The 16460-nt window shown below is 36.4% G+C and overlaps 1 protein-coding gene across 6 annotated transcripts in view; it reads right to left on the bottom strand.

Moving 5' to 3' along the window:
- The window catches only part of FGF10 (fibroblast growth factor 10), a 61286-nt gene that overhangs the window by 36229 nt on the left and 8597 nt on the right, over window positions 1-16460 (bottom strand). The gene's annotated exons all lie outside the window — the stretch shown is intronic.

Raw genomic sequence — 16460 nt, forward strand, 5'->3', positions numbered from 1 at the left:
GCTAGTATTCAAGACTATTTCTCATGAAGAAATGAGAAAGCTGATTATGTTATCCTGCTGCATCATATTGAAAGCACTACAGGATTTTTATTGCTTCCTGTGCTTCCAGAATATTTATTAGCTTACACTGCTCTGGCTTTGAAAATTTGAAGTACAATTGCTATATATTACTCTCTTCAACAGGTTGATGAATATTAAATTTAATTTCACAGTTTTGATATTTCAAATAATAGATAAGTAAAATTCAGGATAAAGAGGGTTTTTCAACTAGGGTAGTGTACCTGTTTTGTACTTTTTTGGCACACCTTATACCAGGAGAAAAACAATACTTTTTCCAAATTTCATGATTTATATAAAGAACAGTCTTCTCTAAGGATAAATGACATTTTGGAAAGCTGTATTTGAATCCAGTGCTGCAATATCATCTCAACTAAATGTTCCTCCTATATATATATAGGAAAAGAGCTATCAAAGCACTTTGATGAACTTGAGTGTCTGTTGCATACAACGCAAATATTTTAGTAGCAGTGAAACATTGTCCAGCTGTCTCTTCTAAGCTTTCAATCCGGTTTAGCAGGAAGCCAAGTGGTCCTAGGCTGCTACATAAATTTGGTGACATGTGAAAGAAGTGGTGTGCTCAGTTGGACAGACAGGTTTTGCATGGGAATATGTCGCATTAGGAAAGTTATAAAGCAGCTGGAGATTTAATACAGAATCTGTGATGGATAAAATCCAGGGCTACTGGCTGTGCTACTGACTGCCCTTACTCACACCATCTCTATTCAACCAACACATGCTACATATTAACAATGCAATAATTAGTACACATTCCTGTCTGCTACTTAAAACTTCACTCCCAGATGCTGCTTTGGTCTGATCTCAGTTTTATTACCTTTGATGATTCCCTGCACTTCGTAATTCCAGGCTCCATTGCTATTCATTAGACTCAACAGTGGTTAAGCAGACACTAGCTGAAGCCAGGTTTCTAACAGAAATGCCCCTGATTTTTTTTCATGTGGCTAACTTCTGTAAATTACTGTAAATCTTTCCTCCAAATTCCCTGCAATATATGTTCATGCATATGTATATCTGGGCAAAACAACTGCAGCCAGGAGATCAAAACCAGGAAGCTAGATAACAGCAGTGACTTACATAAAAAAGAAAAACAAATAAAAACAAAACTAAACTGAAATGAAAATCAAACCAACCAAAAAAAAAAAAAACCCTCACCCAACCCAGAAAAATAAAAAATCCCCCCGTATTTTGCAGTAAACCACCTTGTGTAAAGTATCTTACTCTCCCCTCTACCCTTTTCAATTCTCTTGGTTTCTGTATACTGGTAACACTACAAGGCACCTAATGCCCTCCTACAGCTGGGCAGTAAGATCTGGTCATCTCTATGAATACTTCTGGTAAGTAAATGTTCATGATCTGTATGGCAGTGATGATATTTTAGTTTAAGGTATAAAGCTATGCAAATTAACATTGATAATGACAATGTCACTGATAATTAACACTGACACTGATAATATCATGTCATTTGGACATGACATTATCAGTAGATACTCAAAGGGTTAGTTTCTAGCATCAAAGATTTTAAATTTCTTTCAATTTAAAATAAATATGAAGGGAAAGGTTTCATACAAATATAAACTGTCAAGGTTTGGCTCGGATTGACCAAAAAAGTGATACTTTAAAACTTCTTTACTAGCCTCTTTGCTTATTGCTGTAGCAAAATACACTAGGTTTAAAGGGAAAAACCAATTACCTAGTTTGCAACCACTGGAAATATTCACAGTAAAGCCAGAAATTTTGAGGCTTAGCAGACATTGACTTTAATGAACATCCTGGGACTGAGTTGTTGCAAGTGTTTATATAAGTCATTCAAAAAGGAACGGGGCTGGAATTTTTGTCTGCATGGAAATCTTTTTAACATTTTTATTCAGTAAAATCCAAACTAGAAAACAAATGCCCAGAAGAAAGAGTAGTATATGTCTTGACTGACAGCACAAACCCTTTGAAAGTGCTAATGTTGATTTCCAGACAACTTTACTTCAGTCTAACTTAAGTAGATTACATTTTCAAATGTTGACTGACACTCTTTTTGCCTCAGAAAGTGTGTAAATTCACTTTCAGTTTTCTGTTATGTTCCTAAGTACAATTTCATCTTTTCCTAGCTTTTTCTGATATGTATATCACAAGAGTGTCATCTCTCACTGCACAACGAACATGAATTTAAGAATGGTGCAACGGTCAAACTTCTGTTAGCTATGATGAGAAATTTTTCAACATGGACATTTCACGTAATTTTCTGTTTCCAGCTATGTTTTACACTTCTCTACTTGGTGATGGAATGGAATAGAATAAACAAATAAAACCAACAAGCCACTCAAATTCTTTGGATCAGACAATGACTAATTAAGTGTTAGTGTCCATGAAGTGTGTCAAACCAAACAAGGGACGACCGGAGCCTGTTTGCCACACTCTTAAACCTACTTATGAAACATACAGCTGGTCATCTTGATAATGGAAAAATAAACAATAAACAACTCATAAAAGTTGGGGTGTGCAGATTTTGTTCAACTGAAAGTGCTTGGGCAGCTCACAAAGAAACCAAAGCTGATCCTGCAAACTCCCTCATCCAAGTGATATTCAAACTCAAGAAAATTACTGCAGTCACATTATCCAAGTGACTGCAATAGTTTAGGGTTTTGAGATAAAGAATGAGAGCCTTAAAATTGTATATGTTCTCAAAAAAATGGAAAAGGCTGTACTTGCTTTGAGAATCAAGACCTCATCTGACATAAGATAATAAAGTGGGCAATATTCCATGGGCCATCTTCTAGAACTGAATATTTAATTATCCTATTTTGGCTTACATTATGAGTTATAAGACATTTCCTCCAGTATGTGGCTGTGGGACCAGCAACATCTAACTTGTCCAAAAAGGATGTTTTCTACATACGCGCTTGTGGGGAATAAAAAGTCCACTTTAGACTGTCTTATTTCAAAGCAAGCACTTTCTGATTTGTCCTCTTAGAAAAAATTACTGTCACAATGCAGTTAATTGCTATTTACAGGCATTATTATATCAACAGCTTAGTTGGTTTCAATTAATATGAAATAGAATTCAACTTTCCTTCCACCAATATCCTAAAAAAAATTAAATATAAACTTAATTTAACAGCACTCTGCCAAAATGTAACAATTTCATTAACTAGACTACCTAACGCTCTTTCCTTACACAACATACTAAATTATATAAACATAATTTTTGGCATATGTGTATTTTAATTCAAAACCAGAGTTGGACAGCACAATGCAACAATTGGCAAATCACAATCTTATCTTGGCTTTTGTAGTAATAGTGTCCAAACAAAAGTAGACATTTACTGGCAACAGCAAACAGCAGAACTCACGTCTTTTTCTTTTCACAATTCACAGTATCATGTTGGCATTTGTTATACATTTCTAAGCACATTTTGACAGCTAAAAATGTCCCACATCATACCTCACCATAATGGCTGTTTTACATTATATTTTTGTATCTAATCCACTTAGAAAAATGATGATCCAATTATTTTTGGTACAAAAGAATTCCTTAGAAATTCTGGTAATTAAATCTAGCAACCTGGAGAATTCCTTGAGTGTCCTAGAATTTTTTTTCTGTGATCTCATATAGGCAAATTCAAGACAGCTCCTATGTAAGCAGTGTCCAAGTTGCTTCAAGCATATGAGCCATATCAAACAGATTTAAAAGATCATTGTGCTGCTGCTCTGAAGAAGCAGGAATGAGGTGAGACAGAAGTGAATTGCCACACTTTGAGCTCACTGGCTGACCTTCCAACCCTTCCTCAACTTGTTCCTGCACACTCCAAAGCATAAAACTGCCTCCTCTCTCTTCAAAAACAGTAAAGAAAATGGTGTTGGAATGTAAGAAAACATTATAACAAGAGATAAAGGGAAGCAGCTACTTGCCCTTTCATTTCTTTGTTTTGCATAGGAGATAACTGATTTTACTGGAGTTTGGTCTGAAATAACCTTAAATGAGACATGATTGAACTGAGGACTGCATTTGTTTCAAAATCTTATGCTTTCTGTTTTTAACCTAACACCTACACGGATTCCATTAAAAAAAGAGGAAAGATTTATCAGGATGTTTGCACTGCTTTCTTGACAACACTTCTGTTTAAGCAGTTTTAATGCTTAAAACTTAGCATTCAGCTCAAAAGAGAAAAAAAAATTCTTAAATTTAAAAAATATGCCTACAGAAACTCAAAAGTTCTTGACAAGTACAATATATGCAGGTGTTCTACCAAATTTACTACAAGGTTTTATTCAAAAGAAAAGAAAGATTAGGTACTTTAAAGTAACAATGAAGGATTTAAAAAGGACTCTTTGGCTGTTAAATGGTTGTAGGACAGGTAGGAATCTTTTTGCTTACACATATGAAGGAAATATCACACAGAGGCTATGCAGCTGACTTATAAATTTATTTCTATTCATAAATGGGTCATGCAAGATGCACAAGCATGTATGAAAGCTTCAAAATGCAAGTGCAGGGGCTAGGCAAGTGCAGTACTCGTGCTTTGCTAATGATAGCTTCTCCCAGATTGTTTATGTAGTGTGCTGAGAGTGTCAACTGATGTGGAGAGTACTGGAAACTTTCAGGCGTAATTAACCTCTGCAGCCTCTTAATGTAGTTTCACCTATAATCCACAGGTCCATATCAGAGAAGAGCAAAGAGTTTGTTCAGGACCAATTGAAACATTTCACAGAGAGGTGACTGATTAAAGCCAGACATACAGACAGTGCAAGAAAATGAAAGCAGAAAAAAAGGAAAAAAAGTAAAAAAAAAAGAGGGACGAAAAAAAAGTAAGTCATATGGTGCCCATTATCTCCATATATTAGCTGCAACAGTCCACACTTCTTCTGTGACATCCTGATGCATCAGGGGAGGACTAAGAATAGCTTTGGCTGATATATCCATCTAAGAATGACAGGAACAGGTGAAATTATACCTAAAGGCTTCAGGAAATATAACTTTTTGTCACAATGGAGAAAATGGAAAAAATCACGATTGTCAACATTTTCATCTGTCCCCTCATCAACACAAAAGCAAGAGGCTTGGATTATGTCATATGCAAACACACAACCCCACAAAGCACACTGTTTCCTAAAGTGCTTTCATAAACACAAATGCATTTTTACCATAAAAAAAAGATACAAATTCATGAAAAATCATCCTGGTTGCTCAGCTTGCATTATATCCAGAACAAAAGACAGTTGTCTTGCTTCTCCTGAAAAAATGTCAGGGAAAGCAATGCTTTTCTTGGGGAGGAGAAAACAAGCATATTTCCTAATGTTTATACTAAATCCATTCACTTATTAGGAGGAATGAAGTAAAAGTGGAGCTCTACCTGCTCCCTTCTACATGTGGGACAGAGAGAGAACGACCCACGGGGAGGTTTCTGCAAGAAAATCAACAGTTCTGTGTGGTGTGTTAAGACATAATGGGTATGTGCTGCAATTCTTTAGGATTTCTAACTCAACAGGCCCCAGCGACAGAAGCTACCTAAGCATTGGCTGGAAATGACTCCTACTTCAGCCATACAATCATCAGTATCTTGAACCTCAAATACTGACTTAGGCATTTTACAAACTGTGAAACGTCTTGCCTGGACCAAGAACTTGGACACAGGCCTGTGCCAAACACAACATAGTCATTCTCTGCCTTTAGCATCATGTCAGCAAAGAGCTTGATTATTTTGGCGAAGAATACTACAACTGTCTTCTGAGCATTTATTTTTCTCTTCAATTCTTTTCCTTTTTTGAATTAGTAAGCTGTACATGGAACTTTTATAACCAAACATTATTTCATTTGAAAATATCACTAAATTAATTTCATTTCCCCATAGAAGTAGTGGGCTTCAAACAAATTTGCAGTTCAATTTTCAAAATATTATGATAAAAATCAGTTTTTTATACTTGTAAAAAAAAAAAAAGAAACATCTTGTCAAACTTATGATAGTGAAAAAGAAAATGAAATTGGACAGTTTTCATGATATATTTCTAACTAATTCCCAGAAAATGTCATGCTTCAACTAAACTGACATTATTTTGTACTTTGATTTTGTAAGAAAATCTTTCTCAATATTTCTTATTCACTCTATTTGGAAAAATCCTTTGGCATTTCAACATATTTAAGAAAGTAGGGAAAATAAGTTCTTTCTCCAAAACACCCATTAACTAACATTTTCCTTTCAAATTTAATGTGGCCTTACATGCAAATCAATGAGATTTATATTTTTGACATTACACAACCAATGTCTTAAATTTGCTTTTGTCTACATCACTGCATTCCAACCATCACTCTTGACAGAGTACTTCAACGTTTTCAACACTTTGCACTGTCAAATACACGGTGAACCAGCCTAGGCCCTATTTTGTTCGCTAACGCTAAAGCAGCCGTTGCCAAGTGGCAGAAATGAGGTCTGTTTCAAGGCTTACTAGTTTTGGTAATATTGGTATTCTTCATTTAGGTCTTGGACATAGTGCACAGTTCTAGTTTAAGGCCAGGCACCTAGAAGAAGTCCTTGAAAGATAGGAAATGAAAGCATTACCTCACAAGAAAAGAACATGTCCAAACAGATCCAAGCAGAAGATCACCAAGAAATGCTTCAAATTAAACTGCCCCAGAAAAGTTATTAAACCTGGGATTGGAAAACAAGAAATATATGTTTTTTGGGTGTGACATAGTAATTAAAATCTCTAACAAGGCACATAGCTCATTAACCTATGTGAATGTAGCTACCTTGCTTTGCATTCAGAACTAACAGAAGACCACAGAATAACAGAATATTCTGAGTTGGAAGGGACCCACAGGGATCATCAAGTCTTTTAAGTGAATGACCCATACAGGAATGGAACCCACCCTAGTGTTATTAGCACCATGCTCTGACCCACTGAGTTAATTGAGGCACAAGATAGTGGGCTGTGTCTTAACACACTGCACTTTGTTTAGCAATAAACTTAGCATATCAAAATTAGCAGAAGAAATGAAAAAGGAGAGAATACAACATGTGTTGTACATGTGACAATACAATGCCTCCTACATGTGCATCGCATAGTAAACTGTACGAAATAAAATTTTTGGGTCAGTTAAAGATACTATTTGGCTGAAATAACTTTAAAGAGCAGCTCTGATTGTCATAATATCATAGAATCATTAAGACTGGGAAAAACCTCCAAGGTCATTGAGTCCAACATTTGACTGAACACCTTGTCAAATAAACTGTAGCATGAAGTGCTACATCCAGTCATTTCTTGAACACTTCCAGGAAAGGTGAGCCCACTGTCTCCTTGGGCAGCTCATTTCAATGTTTAACCAGCCTTTCAGAGAAGAAATTCTTCCTGATATCCTACCTGAACTCCCCCTGGTGTAGCTTGAGGCCATTTCCTCTTGTCCTGTTGACAGTACTTTGGTTGAAAGTTAGAATCATTTGTAGCCCTTCTACTGTGGAACAGCCTATAGCCAAAGAGTATGGTAAGCAATCCTATCTGGAATTGACTGAATTTGTTAAACTTCTGAACAAACTTATATAATGAACACTGGAGATAACAAGAGCTGTTGTGAAGATTTCCAGGAGGTTTTCTTTGGTCCTTCTTTTCTGTAATTTGACACATTTTTAATTAACAGACACACACTTACTAAGTATAACAAATTCCTGGGCCAAGGCTGTCCCTGCAACAGAGATTCCCAATCATCATAAATCACAGAGCAATGCTGTTTCCTTCCTGATCCTGGGACACAAGGCCTGCCTGGCTACTTTGAAGTGATCCACCAAAGGCTGATGTTACAAGAAGTCAGGGAAAGATAAGCAAACATTGGTTTTTCATATGGTAAGTTCACTAGCTACCTATTACATGGCTTTGCAGAACTTCCCTATTCCAGACCAAGAGCCACAAACCACTTCCCACCTACTCACAGCTCCCAAACTGCCACAGGCACATGTTTGTAAGTAGGAGAGGCCATCTGGGAGTGCCCATTTTGTGGATGACATGTTCTGGAAATGTGGTAAAGATATCATTGCTGCCAGGCATAAGCTGCTGTTCCACAGAAACTGTCTGCTGGAACTATCCAGTAAGAATGGTTCCAATATGGTTTTGCCTTTCATATTTATGCAGATAATGAGAAGACAGAGTTTCTACAGTAGTTGGAAGGAACAAAAACATGAGGAGTTTATTGTAGGAATTCAGAGTGCTCCTACCTTCTCATTGCATCTTGCAGCACAATAAATTATTCTTTAATTTCCTTTTCCTTTTTATCCCACAACTGACCTTTTCCTCTGGCTATTTCAGCCTTCTGTAAAGCTGACAGCTGCAACCTCTTCCAGGACTGGCACAGCTCATGAAACCAACTAGTATTTACTCCTGGACTAGGGTCTAAGGTGGTATTTTAAGGTGTTGAAAGGATATTCTTGATAGAAATTGAAATCGCAATGGGAAAAAATTGACTACTTTACTTTGCCAGATTTGGAGATATACTAGAAATACATAACTGAAATTCTGAGATTCTGGACTGGGTCAAAACACCATCCTCTCTGTTCAAAGTGTAAATGATTTTGGTAATTTTACTTCAAATGTCACACAATTTTTAACACTCCCTTTACTTTTTTTTTTTTTTTTCCTTTTAAAATATCTCACATCCCCTTTATGAATCATGCCTAAAGGAAAAAAATCTATACCAGTCACTCTTTATGCTATTTCTCCAGATGGAGCTTAGCTGTTCTCCAAATACTCCAATGTATTCTTGCTTTGGGTAACGTAATTCAGAATGGCTGAAATCTTGTATTTATGCCAGTAAAGCTAAAATGTGTGATTTTGCTTGTGGGAAGATTTGAAATGCTAACATGAGCTGGTGAGATTTAGTAACCTCCAGCTGAGGAGTAGAACAAGTTGCTAGAGGGCTTCTCCTCTACTCACTTCTGGTAATGATTCCCTGATTGCAATAGTTTATTTTCAGACTTGTTTCTCCTGTCTTTCTGTTAAGTAATTCTTGATTCCTGGGTGAATATTTTTCTTCTATTAAATCTCTGCTAAACATTAACTTATCCATACAAGTTTAACAGTATGAAAAGGAGGCAATTAAAACTATGAATTTAGACTCTGTATGCAAAATCTTCTGATTTTCAGACTGTGTAATTTCAAAAAGACAGACTCTTTACAGATGGTATCTGTAGTGAATACATTAACAGCACTTTAAACATTTATCTTTCCTGATAGAACAAACTCAGCTCCCAAACTCTTCCAAAGAATACTTTGTGGGTTACACGCAGCTCCTAACTTTGCTCATTAAGAATACCTCATTATCAAATATTGACAACTTTACTCCATTTCCTGATGGGCACTTTTACCAAGAGACACCACTTTCCAAAACCACCATATTTAGACAGAATTGTCTATTGTCTCTTGTTAATCACTTTTGTAGACCTTTCCTGTTTTCTCTATCTTTAATTAGATAAATTATATTTAAATTTGTCATCTAGTCTGTCATACATATACATCTATGTTGGAGAAATATTGTGCTATAAAAATTGAAAACCATTACCCTTTATCTTTCTATTTCCCTATCTATTAAGAATGAGAACATCATCCTTGTATTGTGAACACAAAATAATGAACAGAGTAGAATCATCAGTCTATGGCTTTACAGTGGAATAAGCTTGAGTAAAGGTAAAAGAGTGAAAATCCTGATCTTTAAACTCTCTGCCTCAGTCCTTGTCTCCAAAGAAGAGGAAAATATCACAGCCATATTTCAAGTTTGGATTAGGGAATGACTGTATAGATGAAAAATTCTAACATTGGACAGTGGATCTAGAATATATTACTAGATTTTCTGTAACACATGAGAATTTAAGTACTTGTTACAATTGGCTTTGCTGCAACTCAACAAACTTTCAGCTACTACTTACCAAAAGTAGCCACAGAGTTATTGTTCTGAATAACACTACAGTAAAACGGTCTGTTAGCCTAACACAGGACTCTGTAATACTGTCTCTTTCTAAAGAACTCTTACCCAGTTGAAAAGTTCACCTCACCATATCAGTTATTTTTGTTTAGAATATATTAACTTTTTGTTCCTAATGGAAGCCAGTTAGAAAAATGAGGGTGAGAGGTTAAACATACATCTGGTCTCCCTATTTAACATAGAGGTTTATCTTTTGCATGTTGCTGATGATAATTTAGAAGGGAGGGGGGCACAAAGGAAAAGCACATTTGTATATTTTTCTGTTATGAAAATGGCAGCCTCCATTTTTCATTTGACATATGAAATAGCTCTGTCATAAAAGCCTGTGCTTTTCAGCTTTGTTTTTAATTGTTGGAGCCAAGAGAAGGAGGTGAAGAAACAAGACAGATTTTACTTGGGCTGGTAGGACATAATCAGCAATAGCAAGCATGGCTCTCATTATGCTTAAGTGAATTAGTCTGTTTCCTTTAAAAAAAGGAGGGGGGTAAAAAAGGAGAGATTAACAAGCCACCAAGGACCTGCTGTAAGACTTTGACACTTTTAGTGGCTTGTGACAAATGACTTGTGAGAATTAGCTCTCCTTCAGAATCAGAAAACAAATCTACCATTTGGATAAGGAATGCAAAAAAAAAAAAAAGCAACAGCAACAAACTCTGCTACAAGGTCATGCTGACTAGGACTCATTACCAGTGGAAAAAGAGAGCAGAAGAACAGATAAGTTCTTTAACTGACTAAACTCTGAAATTACTTTTGGGTGTCTGGAAATCTCTAACATTTGTCATCCTTTTCTAGGTAAAGAATATGTTACAGTCCTTCTGAAGGTATTCATGTGTTCAAATACTGCAGCAATGGCACATATTTCTACTTATTCTCAAGAGGTGTTTTGGGCCTGGGATCAGCTTAGAGGCACTCCTCTGGGCTCATTCCAAGAGCTAAATATCTTTCTTGAGCTGGGGCAAAATATAATTGTACTCTTCAGTCAGGCCTCTACAGATTCCTTGGAAGCTTCATCCTATGTGCTACATTAGCTGTACTGTCCTGCAATCTACCCTTGCATTGTCAGTATATCTGCAAAGGGAATTTTGCACCTGGAACTTCTGTGGCTTAGCACATGAAACACATCTATAAATGAAGAGCTTACATATACATACTGGCTCTTTGGAAAGCAGAAACATTCTGAAACCTTCATGAAAAAATGTTTAGTTGAAAACCCAACATTAAGAGTACTAGAAACCCCAAACACCAAAATTACATTTCCTTCCCCATTATGGGTTAAATGAAATCTCATCTATAACTTCTTGTATAAAGTACAAGGTAATAGAAAGAATTAATGGTTTTCTCTACTAGTGTTTTTGTCTTATCAATAGATAACTTTTGAGTCTGAATTGCTGTGTGAGTACATGTATGTATATCTCACATCTGTGACTCCAGTTTAAAAAATTTTGAACTGTGATTAAGGTTTGGAGGCCCCTGGATGAGAGACTTAACTCCACTTCCCCCAGTGGCAAATTTTTTTATAGCATTATTGAACTTAATAGTTCAGACAACACTAAAGTTCTTCATGAATATAAACACTGTGTTTTTCCTTTTTTAAAAAAAATTCATTTTGGTTGAAACAGTTACAGTAATTCAGTTGGTATTGAAAAGCTGTATCAGTCTTTATTATGTCCATAGTATAGATGGAAACAAAAATGTCTTGCTGACCTTTATGGTCCACTGTGTACATGTATAAAATTAACAAAACCAGAAAAAGTAAGAGTTCTATAGAAAAATTAATATAGATATTTTACCAGAAAGTTTGTCTCTAAATACTCAATTTTGCAAAATGTTTCCTGATTCATAAGGAGAATCAGCTGTAAGCAGAGTCCACAAATACATGTGTGGCAGAACTAAAGTAATAAAGCAAGCATGGTGAATTTTGAGCAAATCTGGATAATGCTTTGAGGAATTATTTGGTGTGTGGTCTGAGGCAAGAAGCCACAGAGAGGCGGAAGTTAATCTTATGTACTCCCCAGCTGCAGATATGTCTTTTTGAGAGCTGACTGCAGCAGTAGAAACTGAAGAAATGACCAAGAGACCAGATTAATTCCACATGAGCCAAGTGTCAGCCTCATTATAAGTGTTTTCAATAAAGTTGAAAAGACTTTAACTTGGATGGTTATAATTTCAAAGCAAAGTTGTGACATGTAGAAGTAATTGTAATAAACTAAACTAAAAGAATAATGTATGTGACACTAAAGGGGAAGTATCAATAATTTTAAAAATGGTAGAAAATAAATAAACCCAAATAATTCCAGTAGGTTAACTCCAATAGATTGACAGCATTTCAGGGAAATTAAGGCACTGCCAAAAGTACATAATACATTAATGTTCTAAATATTATGAGGATATCATGCTCAAATTTCTTTTACTGATAGGCCTGACAATAAAGACAGTGAAATAACAACTATATTTTAACTGTTTAATCATGACAATTATAGAGATCCTTGAGCTGAAACACCCTAAGGATCATACCTTCTAAGCAAAAGAAATTTTAACATTGCTTGTTATTATAATGTTCATGCAGCAGAACCAGATCCAATATGTGCCTCCACTCATGCTATTTGGTTAGGGGATATTTTTGACATTAATTATTGTTTTATGCTGTGCAAGAAATCGGTGGGTAATTGTGACAGAATGCTTGCAAGAGGGGTTATATTGTAATTTTTTTTTGAAACTTAAGAGTTATCCTGTTGAAAAATACCTTAGTCTGATAGAATTAAGAAGCAGCCTATTCCTCCCTGCTCAATAGGAAGACAAAACTGCCCTTACCATTCCTTAGATCCAAACCTTTCAGATGATTACCCTCTGGGTGTTTTTTTTTTTTTCCTGGCACTCATCATTGTGTTACTGATGTGTTTCACAAATAAATGTCTTTCCTAACACCCTTGCTTGGGTAGGAAGCATTGCTAACTTCATTTTATAAGCAGCAAAGAACCAAGGAAAAATTAAATATTCTCAGAAATTTTGAGGTACAAATTTATTCATCCAACAAATATGTTGGATAACCAACATATAAGACCTAATATTTCGCAATACCTAATGGAATTCCTTATACTCAAATTTTAATTCCAGCAGACCATCCTTGTGGCAAATTTTCCAGTTGTCTACCCTCTCTCTTTAAGCAGATTCCTATTCCATGCTACTTGACAATCACCATGAAGACCATTAGGATTCCCTCAGCTTCTTTATTCTCACAGCACAATGTGAAGGATAATCATTCCTGCAATCCTACATCATTACTCCAGTCTGTATCTGCTTCAGTCTTGTTCTGAGGCAAAAATCCATCACAGTCATTAAGAATCTTCTTAAAGTTCAAATACCCTGCAAGCTCTTCTATAAAGAAAGTTGGTATTGGACCTTTGCTTTCCCAGACAAACTCCACTGAATAGCTGCTCTGTGAGGTTTTTCATTCAGATGAAAAGTATTTTCTCTTCCAATGCCCTATAGCAAGGTATTTTATACCCTGCATTTACTGACAGTAATCTTTCTGTCTTCCACAGTATTCTTCTTTTTAGTACGTCAGTGCATTCAGTCTTGTAGTTTCTTAATATACAACAATCTCCATCTTTTAAGCAATCAGCAGTTGCTGTTCTTGATTGGTTTATGTCATATGAGAAAAGGAAGTACCAAGGAATAACTAATATGGAGTTGCAACATAGTTTATATTCCATGGCAGGTACAGGCTGGGTTCCAATTGCCACTTCTCAGGTTATTCAGACACAGAAAGATGTGACTGAAATGGTCTGTTCATAGCACCTGGAGCACTAATTTCTTTTTAGCCTTGTCACCCTTTCCCTGTCCAGCAGTATTTCCCATTCTGTGTCATCAATAGGAAACATCATCATTCCCAAGGTGGATGGAATCACCAGTCTGTATGATCTCAGCATCTCCCTCCATCATTCTTTGCCCAGGAGTAGGGTTGCCAACAGAGCAAAATCCAAGAAAAACAGCAAAACTTCTTATATTGAATCTACCTTTAAGCCTCAGAAAGGGCATAACTTGTACCTCCCAGTACTTGCATTACTGAATTTTCTATTATCTGCTTAAGTAGTGTAAACAACTCATTGGACTAAAAAGTGAGTCATTGCTTATGTGTGCTCATGGCTGTGCAGAAGCAGAGGTCATGCTGCTTTATGAATAAAAGCTATCAGACATGACATTAAATGTCACTGTTCATAAGAACTGGACTTGCACATGTGCTTTCATCAGCATCTTCTCTTCTAGAAAGCTGAAACAATAATAATTTCCTCCCATTTCTTACATTCTACTCACTTTCTAAGCTATTTCTGTCAGAGCGACATGAAGTGAAAATTTAAAGAGCTTGCAATGGTTTGTAGGCCAGAATGCCCAGTGAAACTAGGCTTGTAATAATTTTCTGCTCCAGTTTACATATGGTGCCTTAGCTCTTCACCCAAAGTATGAACTGTTGATCCAGCTACTAAAACAGTAGCACCAAAACTACACAGGTATCTTGTATGGGAGGTTATATTTTCAGCATCTGAAGAGACAGATTAACCAGGTCTAGACACAGAAGCAGACTAACAGAAAGCAACCCCACCTTGGGTGACGGTTAGCTCTAGACTCTTCTTCTGCATCTTCTCATGTTACCATTAGTTTTGCAGTTACAGATCCTCAGTGAGCACAGAATTTCTGTGTTGCAGTTATTAGCATTAGTGTTTTGACAAGGGAAAGGTGTCCTGTCATCAGAATGTGAACCACATGCACCACTTTGCTTCCTCTGAGACAGGGCAGAGGGGCAGAGTCATGAGCCCAGGTTACAGTTCAGGGGAAGGTTTTCATTAGCTTGTCTCCAAGGGAAATGTGCCACAGGTACTAAGATAATTCATGAGGATAAGAGAGGTACTTCCAGATCAACTTCCAGATTGCCCTGTGCAGCATCACAATTTGGACACAACAGTCATTGTGAGACCCTTCTGACTTGGGATATTATACAGTTCTATGGCTTTATCACATGGTTTATACTTTTGGAGTTTACATTCAGTAAAAAACATAGAGAAAAAATAAGTATCTGGGAAATAAATGAGAAAAGACTTTGTACTGTTGAAGTTAAAATACCACCTCAGAGAACATCAGAAGATTTAGCATCTCCTAAAGTGTAGTAATAAAATTGTGAAAAGAAGATACTAAACAGCAGTCTTATAAAATATTAACTGTGTTAAATGCAGTCATCTCCTATTCTACTCTAGAGCACACATTTTCCCTTGCTCACTGTAGCAACAAACTTGTAACTATGTATCTGCTTCAAATCTTAATGATAAGCTTGAAAAATATGACATATTTGATGACATGAAACATACTAGCAACCAAAATGCTCTATTCCATGCTCCAAAAATCAATGTCCTTCAGGTATATGCTTCTCTTAACAAATATAGTTTGTCGTATTAGCGTATTAGACAATTTAAGAGAAAAACAACCAAATAAAACCTCAACTATTTTTTTTATTTCTTTAATGCAGAGCTTGTAGTTCTTTCAAATAGTTTATTACTTTCAAGGGCCAATTCACCTACCCTTCTGCTTGTACGTAGTTAATATTGAATTTGATATTAGGAATAAAGCAGGTTATTAATCCTCTTGAAGACAATAAAATGAAGAAGAAAACCCTAGAGCAGCTACCAAATAGTATCTAATATCTACAGAATAGGGTCAAAGAAGACACAATGAAACTGGGAGTGGAAAGTTCATATGCTAAGATCAAGCACACACTTTATACAAATTCAAAAGGCACCTTAATTCTTCACAGTTTCAGTCTTTGAGCAAACAGATGTTACAGTGAGATCAGACAGGACAACTCAACATCACTGGCAGCTCACAGCTGCCAAAAGGGGTAAGCCATGCTCCCCCTCTCCCCACTTCTCTCCCACTCATGACACATGCTGCCCCTATTTCTTTCTTGTCATCCTTTCTAGTACTGATCTGGTACTTGTCACATATCCCACCCACTTCCTCTAATGCGGGCACAATATTATTGATTTATACTCAGTCTCCACTTAGCACTGTGCCTTAATTCCAATTAAATAACATCCTGAATGATTCCAAAATGCTTCAGCATTCCCTCACCAACTCCCACACATGCTGACTACAGCTGCACAGCTGTGTGTCAGGAACCTGAAAGAAAACTTACATTTCATTTATTTCTATGCAATGTTTGAATCTCCAATATCAGTGGCAGAAGAAAGAAGAGCAGAGACTCCTCACGATTCCCCCACCCCCCACAACCCCCTCATTTTCACTTCTGCTCCCCACATAGGAAGACGAGTCAGGAACAGCAAGAAACAACTATGTCCTTCACATCTGTTTTCCACCATGAAAGGACCAGGCATCATATTGCTTTCCTAAATCAAGGTTTATGAAAGATCTGACCTTCTTC

This window comes from Anomalospiza imberbis, chromosome Z (genome assembly GCF_031753505.1).
Source record: "Anomalospiza imberbis isolate Cuckoo-Finch-1a 21T00152 chromosome Z, ASM3175350v1, whole genome shotgun sequence".
NCBI lineage: Eukaryota > Metazoa > Chordata > Aves > Passeriformes > Viduidae > Anomalospiza > Anomalospiza imberbis.